We start from the raw sequence: 9783 nt of genomic DNA on the forward strand, positions 1-9783 counted from the left end.
AAGGCAAGGACACTGTCACTAAGACAAAAAGGGAACCCACGACTGGGAGAAGATCTTCACCAACCCTGCAACTGACAAAGGTCTGATCTCCAAAATATATAAAGAACTCAAGAAACTAGACCGTAAAAGGCTAATCAACCCAATTATAAAATGGGGCACTGAACTGAACAGATAATTCTCAACAGAAGAAGTTCAAATGGCCAAAAGACACTTAAGATCGTGCTCAACTTCCTTAGCAATCAGGGAAATGTAAATCAAGACAACTTTAAGATACCATCTTACACCTGTCAGAATGGCTAAAATAAAAAAAAAAACACCAATGATAGCCTTTGCTGGAGAGGGTGTGGAGAAAGGGGTATACTCATCCATTGCTGGTGGGAATGCAAACTTGTGCAACCACTTTGGAAAGCAGTGTGTCGGTTTCTCAGGAAATTCGGGATCAACCTACCTCTGGACCCAGCAATACCACTCTTGGGAATATGCCCAAGAGATGCCTTATCATACATCAAAATTATATGCTCAACTATGTTCATAGCAGCATTGTTTGTAATAGCCAGAACCTGGAAACAATCTAGATGCCCTTCAATGGAAGAATGGATGAAGAAAGTGTGGAATATATACATATTAGAGTACTACTCAGCGGTAAAAAACAATGAGTTCTTGAATTTTGCATGCAAATGGACGAAAATAGAAAACACTATCCTGAGTGAGGTAAGCCAGACCCAAAAAGAGGAACATGGGATGTACTCACTCATATTTGGTTTCTAGCCATAAATAAAGGACATTGAGCCTATAATTCGTGATGCTAGAGAAGCTAAATAAGAAGGTGAACCCAAAGAAAAACATATAGGCATCCACCTGAATATTAACTTTATCAGGCGATGAAAGAGACAGAGACAGAGACCCACATTGGAGCACCAGACTGAAATCTCAAGGTCCAAAATCAGGAGCTGAAGGAGAGAGAGCATGAGCAAGAAACTCAGGACCACGAGGGGTGCACCCACACACTGAGACAATGGGGATTTTCTATCAGGAACTCACTAAGGCCAGCTGGCCTGGGTCTGAAAAAGTATGGGATAAAACCCACTGAACATAGCGGACAATGAGGACTGCTGAGAACTCTAGAACAATGGCAATGGGTTTTTGATCCTACTGCATGTTCTGGCTTTGTGGGAGCCTAGACAGTTTGGATGCTCACCTTACTAAACTGGGATGGAGGTGGGTGGTCCTTGGACTTCCCACAGGGCAGGGAACCCTGATTGTTCTTAGGGCTGACGAGGGAGGGGTACTTGTTTGGGGGAGGGGAGGGAAATGGGAGGTGGTGGCGGGGAGGAGGCAGAAATATTTTATAAATAAATAAATAAACTTAAAAAAATAAAATAAAAATACAGTCTGAAGATTGAACCCATTTTTTGTTCTTTCAATGCAATCATATTAATAACTGAGCTATTCCTAAGTCCTCATTATAGTTTGATTTTTTTTCCTTTTCTCTGTACAAGCTTTACTTTGAAAGATAATCACGTTCTTTTGAAAGTGTATTCATTTCATGAAAAGCATTAGTAAGAAACGCACATGTGTTCCTTTGAACAGAGAAGCAGTTGTTTGTGACATGTCAAAGTATTGTTAGAAGTGAGATCAGTGTTCCTTTTCTCTGTACAAGCAAACAAAAAAAATCATGGAAAAAAAAACAATACTTTGATATGTCCCAAACAAATTTATCTGTTTACAAAGAAACATATATGCATTTCTTACTAAAGCTTTTCATGAAATGCTTACACTTTCAAAAGAACATGATTATCTTTCAAAGTAAAGCTTGTATAGTTTGATTTTTAATCTAATAATTTATGTTTACCAATATTTCATTTCCTTGTGCTTCCATGTATCTTCGTGGAGAACTATTAAAATCCTTTGCCTGTTTTCAAGCCACTTTGTTATTGAGTTACTGAGGTCTTTATATACGTTTCATGTTAGACATAGATAGTTTATATGGTTTATCAATATTTCTGACATTGAGTATGTTTATATATTTATTTTTAAAAACATAATCTATTGTACAAGTAACTTTAACAATGTGATGTCAAAAGTATCTTTTTTAATTTATCTACTTTCATTGTTCATGCTTAAGTGTCATGTAAGGCTTTAAGATTTTCAGAATTTTAGTTTAAATACTTAGGTTTGCTCAATTTTGATATGAAAAACAAAACTTATTATTTGATCTGATAACCAGTTGGGCCAGTGCTGATTATTAAATAGAGTCCTCTTCTCTCTTTATTAAGTGGCAGTGGCACATTTCTCAAAAGCCTGGAAATACGGGTTTATTTTTGGACTGCCAGTTTGGTTATATTGAAACGATACATCTGTCTTTATGCCAGTACCACACATTTTTAATTATTGTAGCTTTGCACTGGGACTTAAAACTTGACATTCTGAGGCTTAACATTTTTCTTCATTTTAAATATTTCTTAATCTAACTTTAGCATCTAAAGAAGAAATTTTCTCATGTCTGCAAAAAAGAAAAATAAGCCAGTGCAGTTTTGATATGTATTTTGCTGCATTTATAGACTGCTTTTATTTGTATCACTGTCCTAATAATTCTGTCTTCTGATTTATAAGCATGAAAATATGTTTACATTCATTTATTTGACAATTTTTAAACATTATTTTATACTTTTTAAGTATTCACATCTTATTTTCTTGAATGTTTGTTCCTCTATATTTTAGTCCTTTGGATGATGCTATACACCATTTTATTAAACTACTTGTCATCTCGTTCCTCAGTACAGTACAGCAACATACTGATTTATGTGTGGATCATGTGTCATGAATGAAATCTGGCAAATACTTTTCCCACACTGAGGTATTCATGTACTTTTAACTTTTATTCTATTCATTTGGTATTTTACATTGACTGTTTTGCTTGACTATCTTTTTGCATTCATAAAAATATACAACAATAGCCTGCAATAATCTTAAATTTCATTAGACTTAGTTTGTTATCATTTTTTTTCTTGGGAGTTTTGCATCAAGGCAAATTAATATGTGCTATTGGTTGTTTTTTCTTTAGTTTCAAAATTACTCCCTTCTCTTCTATGATTTTAAATAGTTTAGAAAAAATGGTGTTAACTTTTCTTCAAAATTCTTATGTAGTTCACCAGTAAAATCATTTGTTCTTGGACTTTTATTTTTTGAGGTTTATTTATCACTACTTCAATAGTTTTTATAATTTTCCTAAATGGATTGAAAAAGCATGGGATAAAACTGGACTCTCTGAATGTGGCTGACAATGAGGGCTGACTGAGAAGCCAAGGACAATGGCACTGGGTTTTGATCCTACTGCATGTACTGGCTTTGTGGGAGCCTAGCCTGTTTGGATGCTCACCTTACTAGACCTGGATGGAGGGGGGAGGACCTTGGACTGCCCACAGGGCAGGGAACCCTGACTGCTCTTTGGACTGGAGAGGGAGGGAGACAGAGGGGGAGTGGGGGAGGGGGAGGGAAAAGGGAGGCGGGGAGGAGGCGGAAATTTTTAATAAAATAAAATAAAGATGTGTATTATCTTTCCTAGTCAAGTTGAATGGTGATCAGTTTTCCTGATGTCGTCAAAAAAAATCAACTTCTAGAATCATTGGTCTTTTGTTTTCTATTTTCTGCTTTATCTAATAAATCATCCTCATTATCCCCCCCCCCATAAGTTGTCTGTTGCTATCCGTTCTCTACTTTTTTGCTGTATATGCCTAAGGTTTTATAATTATTGTTGCTTCTTATTGCTTCTTACCATGCTCAGGATTGAGTCCAGGAGCTCATGCTCTTTGTATTTAACCACTGTGGTATAACTCAAGTCCTAAAGTTATGGAGCTGAGGTTTCTCTTTATTTCTAATGGAGGTATTTATAGTGATACTTTTAATTAGTACTATTTTTCTGTACCTCATAAGTTTAGTTATGTTGCATTTTCATTTGAACGCATTTTTCAGTCTTGGGATAAAATTATTTCCATCCAGAGATATTTACATGCCCACTGTCAAGCACCTAGCAACCTGCAAAGTATCACTTTAAATTACATGAATTTGTTTCTAGTATTTTATTGTTTATACATTCACTTCTTAAAGGTTTTAACTTCAAATTTGTGTACATCTTAAGTTCAAATATGGGTGAGGACTATCTTGCTTTAAGAAATTCTTAGGAATTGGTCATCTTGCTAACATTTTTTTTCACAGCAAGACAGCTTTTCATGCTGTCTTCTGAGACTCCAGAATTGCTAAAATTAGTTCACTTTTATTTCATGAGGTTTAGCTTTTTTAGAAAAATTGTCTTTAACAGCTCTTTACCTTAGTTTGACACAAGATAATAACTTCTGTCCCATTTGCCCACTTCAGAGTATAAAAATGATCAATATCAGACAGTTTGTTTGACCCAGTCTCTAAGTACAACAGTGGCCTTGGAGCATAGCTTATAACTTCATTTTTCAGTATCATCTTAGATTTGGACAAAGCAACACATTAACAATTAGCCATTTCTTAGTTGCTTTTAAAATAATTTAAATCATATTTTTAAACCAGTGATTATTAGTTATTTTATTTTTATTTTAAAATGCAAGGGATTGAACCCAGGATGTTGAGCATGGTAACTGCTTAGGAAAAAAAAAGGCTCCACCACTGAGCTACACCCAAACTGCAATGGTTAGTTTTTAATTGGAGAACCTTGTCAATAAATTAGCATTTCCAAGCATGGCGTGGCAGTGCACTTCAGTAATTACAGAATTCTAATATTTGGAAGTTTGATGGAAGAGGACAACTAGATTTGAGAATTCTCATGTAGGACCAAGAAGTAATTTTCCTAGAATTCTGAGATAAACCCTTATAGAGTTGAAATAAACTCACATGAATTTCAATGACTCATCTTTATTTTCTTTAATATAAAACTCATATGGATATAAACTCATATGAATTTCAATGAATCATCGTTTTAAAGCTTTTCAAATGTAAAACATTTTTACATTTTGTCAGTATTGATAAATGAACTTGACCTAAAATTCTTTTTCTTACTGATATTATAAGATTATTGGGGCACTATTGTTTCTTTTTGTATCATTGAAAACTTCTTATATATGATCATATATCTATCTGGATCTGCTGTTTTCAAAATAGAAAGATCTTCAATTAAGGAATAAGTTCACTGAATATAATAACAATTAAACAAACTCCTTTTATTGAGTCACCTTTGTTAAATTATACTATCTAGAAATTGGTTCATTTCAGAAACAGTTTTCAATGTATTAGCATAGCGTATTTCACAATATTCTTTTATTATTCTTTTCTGTATCATTAGTCAAATCACATGTTTGATTTATTCTTACATTGTTCATTCAACTGAGTTTTCATATAAATAATAATTCTGTTTTTGTAGTCATGTTTCGTTACTTGTCATAATACTAAAATTAGACTACTAAATTGAAAGAAAAGGTACAATTGGCTTAAAATGCAGTGGGAGTAAATACAACTGAATCTTGACTCACAATTCTCAACTGCTGTTGGTGATATTATTCTAGCTTTTTAAAAAAAAAATACACCTCTTAGCTGAAAGCATTGGCATGCTCATAGGTTTTTAGACAGACTGGAATCTGTAGTGTTTATTGCAAATCAAATTTCCTATATTTATGCAGGAGGAAAACAAATGTTTCAGTTTTCCATGAAGCATTTTAAATGTGCTTTTCAATCTTCATGTTCGCATATGTGGTTGTCTTTGAGTTTCTAGTAATGTGATACTTTTTGTGCTTTCTCAAGAAAAGGAAAATCGCTGGTTTGGGGCTTTTTGTTAAATATTCAATAAACTTCCAAGTGTTAAGCACATTCTTATATAATTCCTGGCTGGACTGTAACAGGGATGGTCTATGTGACAAATATATGCTATCATGATCCCTATGAGATTAAGTTATAGAAAACTGTGGCCTTTCTTTACCTTAGTATATGTTATTATTTGGATTCCTTGCTTTGGGGGAAGCCAGCAGCTACTAGGATATGAACTTGGACTATTTCTTAATCCATGACAAGAGACTCCTGGCCAATAGCCAGAGAGAATCTGAAGTCTAGAAGTGGATTCTTCAATCACAGTACATATTTAGTTGACTGTGGCTGGCATGTTGTCTGAGCACTCATGAAGAAATGTAAACATAAAATATACAACTAACACGATCCCAGATCCCCCACCCTGACAAACTGTATGATATAATAAATACCTTTGTTTTGGTTTCTATGTTTCAATTTAATGATTTACACAGTGGTATATAATAAAATAGTATTCTATGACTTTATTCTGTCAATATTACATCAAGAAACATTTATATCTTATAAATAAAAGCTCTGTATTATTCTTTTAGTTATTGGTTATATTATATTATAACATAAGTATAATAATTTGTAAATCATTTACTATTTACACATAGGTTATTTCCACATGCTTGCTGTTACAAACAATATTATGGTTACAAATAATATATCTACCCGTTAAACAATGTACATTAATTGAATTTTTCCTTGGAATAAATTACTGGAAGTGGAATTGCTCCTTTTAAACCTATAACGTTTTCAAGTTTATATATGTACATATGTGTATATATATTCAATTATTCAATTGCCTTCACAAAAGGCTATATGAATTGATTTCCTACCAATTATGTATATACCCATTTACATATTTCCATATGAACATTACATTTTTCTATTTTCTTTATTCTAGTTTGAAAATTACATTTCCTTAATTGCAAGTGTAGTTGAACCTTTATAACATTACTAGTCATATGCATTTGTTTCCTTTATAAATTAATTGTTAATACTGTTTACCCATTTCTTTATTTTGAATCATCTTATACGTTCATAAAACTTCATTACATGTTAAGCAAATTTAATCTCATTTCTGGCCTATATGTTATAAATATTTTCCTGAGTTTTATAATTTTTTAATGTGTTTTTCAAGTTTTTTTCATTTTCGTAGTCAAATATATGTGATACATTATGGTTTCATTTTTCATGCAAGTAAAACTCTCAAAATATCTTCTGTGAACCTTTGTGATATTTTTCTTTAAGTAATATCTATGCTGCACTTTTGAAAAATACATTTTAATTAAAATAGAAGTATAGCACATTTCTCCACTTTTTTATTCCTTTCTCCAAACTGTCGCCTGTCCCCCACTATCATATTGATATCTTGTTTTTTCTTTAGTATTGTTCCATACACACATTTATGTATATGTACGCACCGATATATAAATACAACCTGCTGCATTCTTTTTCTGTGTGTAGATGGCATTTTTAGTCTTAGCTAATTTTGTTGTTGCAGTAATATGAATTAAGCACATCTTTTACATATCCTCACTAGGTTTTGCCCCTGATATAATGGCCAAATATTACCTTAAGTAACACAGCTTAGAAATAGGTATCTGCTGATTGAAGGAAAGATGGGAAAATGAGCATAGAAATCTGCCTTTAACTATAATAAAAGGCCTACCACAATAAAACTTATAACTGAGCCGCCACTCATATTGAAAACCCTAAACCAGTGTCCCAGGGAATCTGTTGGCTTATGTCGCAATTCTAGACTTACTAGTTCTAAAGGGTATTAACTTAATTTTCCTTAGATTTTCATATAGACAATCACATTATACTAAATGACTATTCTTTCTCATCTTTTTGAATAAACATGCCTCTTAGTTTTCTTGTGTTCAATCTATGACTTTCATAATGATGATGGTAACAGTGGTTATTAGAAGCAATACTGACTTATTATTGATTTTAATAACTATTCTTTGTATTGCCATAATTATAATATTGTCTGTTATTGTTATTTTTCCATGTAATGGAAATATTTCTCTACTGTAATTAAATACTTATATCAGATTGAATGTTAACTTCCTTAAGTACCCTTTTGGTATCTGTCAATCAAGGTAATCCTTTGAGTTTTTCTTGAACTATTAACATAATTAACTTCATTAAATTATTTTGTGACTGAAATCCAGGTGAAATGAGTGAATAGCACTCTCCAGAGATTGTCTCCTGGCAGAAACATAAATTTAAATAACTATCCACATATGAAAACATCTTCATAAGTATTAAGGCAGTCATGTAACATGGGTGCATAGCACAAAAACAAAATATTCTTTAAAAAGATAAGAAGGAAAAGATTATATTATTTAAATTATCATTATCTCCCCATTGATAGAGTATTACCCCAGAGGTATCATCTATAGTCTAGAGAGAGGTATTATCTGATTGAGATGGCTAAAAATGAGAAATGAACACAGAACTTGTCCTTGAACTCTAACAAAATTCAGAAATGACCAGGTATGCATATCCCAAATTCCATGCCAATGTCGTAGGCCAGGTGTCTGAATTTCAGAGTGTACAGTGGTTATGATCTGTATTCTGTACCACTTTTGAGAAGACTTCAGCTGCCCTTGCCACCACAAAGACCTCAGTAGGATACCATCTCCTAGAGGTTTCAGGCTAAACCTAGTGCCATAGCAGCCAAAGTAGTCCTTAAGGCTCAGTACAGTGGGCACATATTTCATTCCAGCCTGAAAGACTATGGGCTTCATGTTCATACCAGAGGACCCAGTCAATAAGTATAAATATAGGCTCGAGGTCAAAACAGCAAATGACCTAAACAATAAGCAAACGGATAAAAAACTAAAATTTAAAAGAATATGCTGAAAACAGCAAGAGAAAAAATAACACATAAGGAAGTTTTAATATGGCTACTTGTTATTTCCTGGCACAACACTTACAAGTCAAGAGAACATAAAATGATACTCTAAGTGCAAAAGGAAAAAAAATGTCCCCACACAAGAATACTATCCTCAACAAAGCACTTCTCCAGGTACAAACAATAGTTGAGGAAGTTTATCACCAGACTTATATTATAAGAGCATAACAGAATCCTTCAACCTGAAAAAAAACAATGCTATTGAGTAATATATAAAACTGTAATACACTAGTAAAAACAAGCATTTAGATTTAGAATGGTTTAGTGTTGTAATTATGAAAAAATAAGCATTCAGATTTAGAATGGTCTAGTACTGTAATTATGGTATTTAAGCCATTTATATCTTTAGTGTGAATGTCAAAATATTTTTTAAATGTCCATAATAATTTGCCAAAGGTTATGTAAGAGTAAATAAATTAACTTTTTCATATATTCTTATGGCTATTTTATCCTCCTCTCTCCTCCCTTTGAATTTACCAACTTCCCCACCCAGCTATGAAGCCTAGAAGGCACAACAACCAGTATGTTATGCTAACCTTAAGGGTTCAGTAGTGGCAATAACCAACAGCTCTCCATTTGAATGTAAGACCACTCAGCAAGAAGGAAATCATGTCTGGTACTGAAAATCTATCCAAGTGTTCAGAGCTAGTTAAATCATATATCTTAGAGAACCTACAAACACCACTTTAATAAACCAACATATTCCCTAGCTACAGTCTAAATATTTGTCCTTATAGCCACGGATAAGGAAAGCCCCATCAAGGGAACTTACCTTTTCAACAAATGGAGACCATTATAAGAGACCATTACAGAAAATCACAATCAAGTACCAATGGATATATCAACAAAACAAGTCCCACACCTGAGGCTCAGGAAACATTGTGAAAGGGGGGTAGAAGACTGTAAGAGTCAGTTCATTAGAGAATTTGCTATGAGACTGTGTCTCCTTATAATGCTAGAAGCTACATCCATAAAGTGTCACTAACATGGCTACCTAATCTTGTGCTGTAAAAGGACAACAACAGATG

Source organism: Chionomys nivalis, chromosome X (assembly GCF_950005125.1).
Source record: "Chionomys nivalis chromosome X, mChiNiv1.1, whole genome shotgun sequence".
In the NCBI taxonomy this organism is placed as follows: Eukaryota; Metazoa; Chordata; class Mammalia; order Rodentia; family Cricetidae; genus Chionomys; species Chionomys nivalis.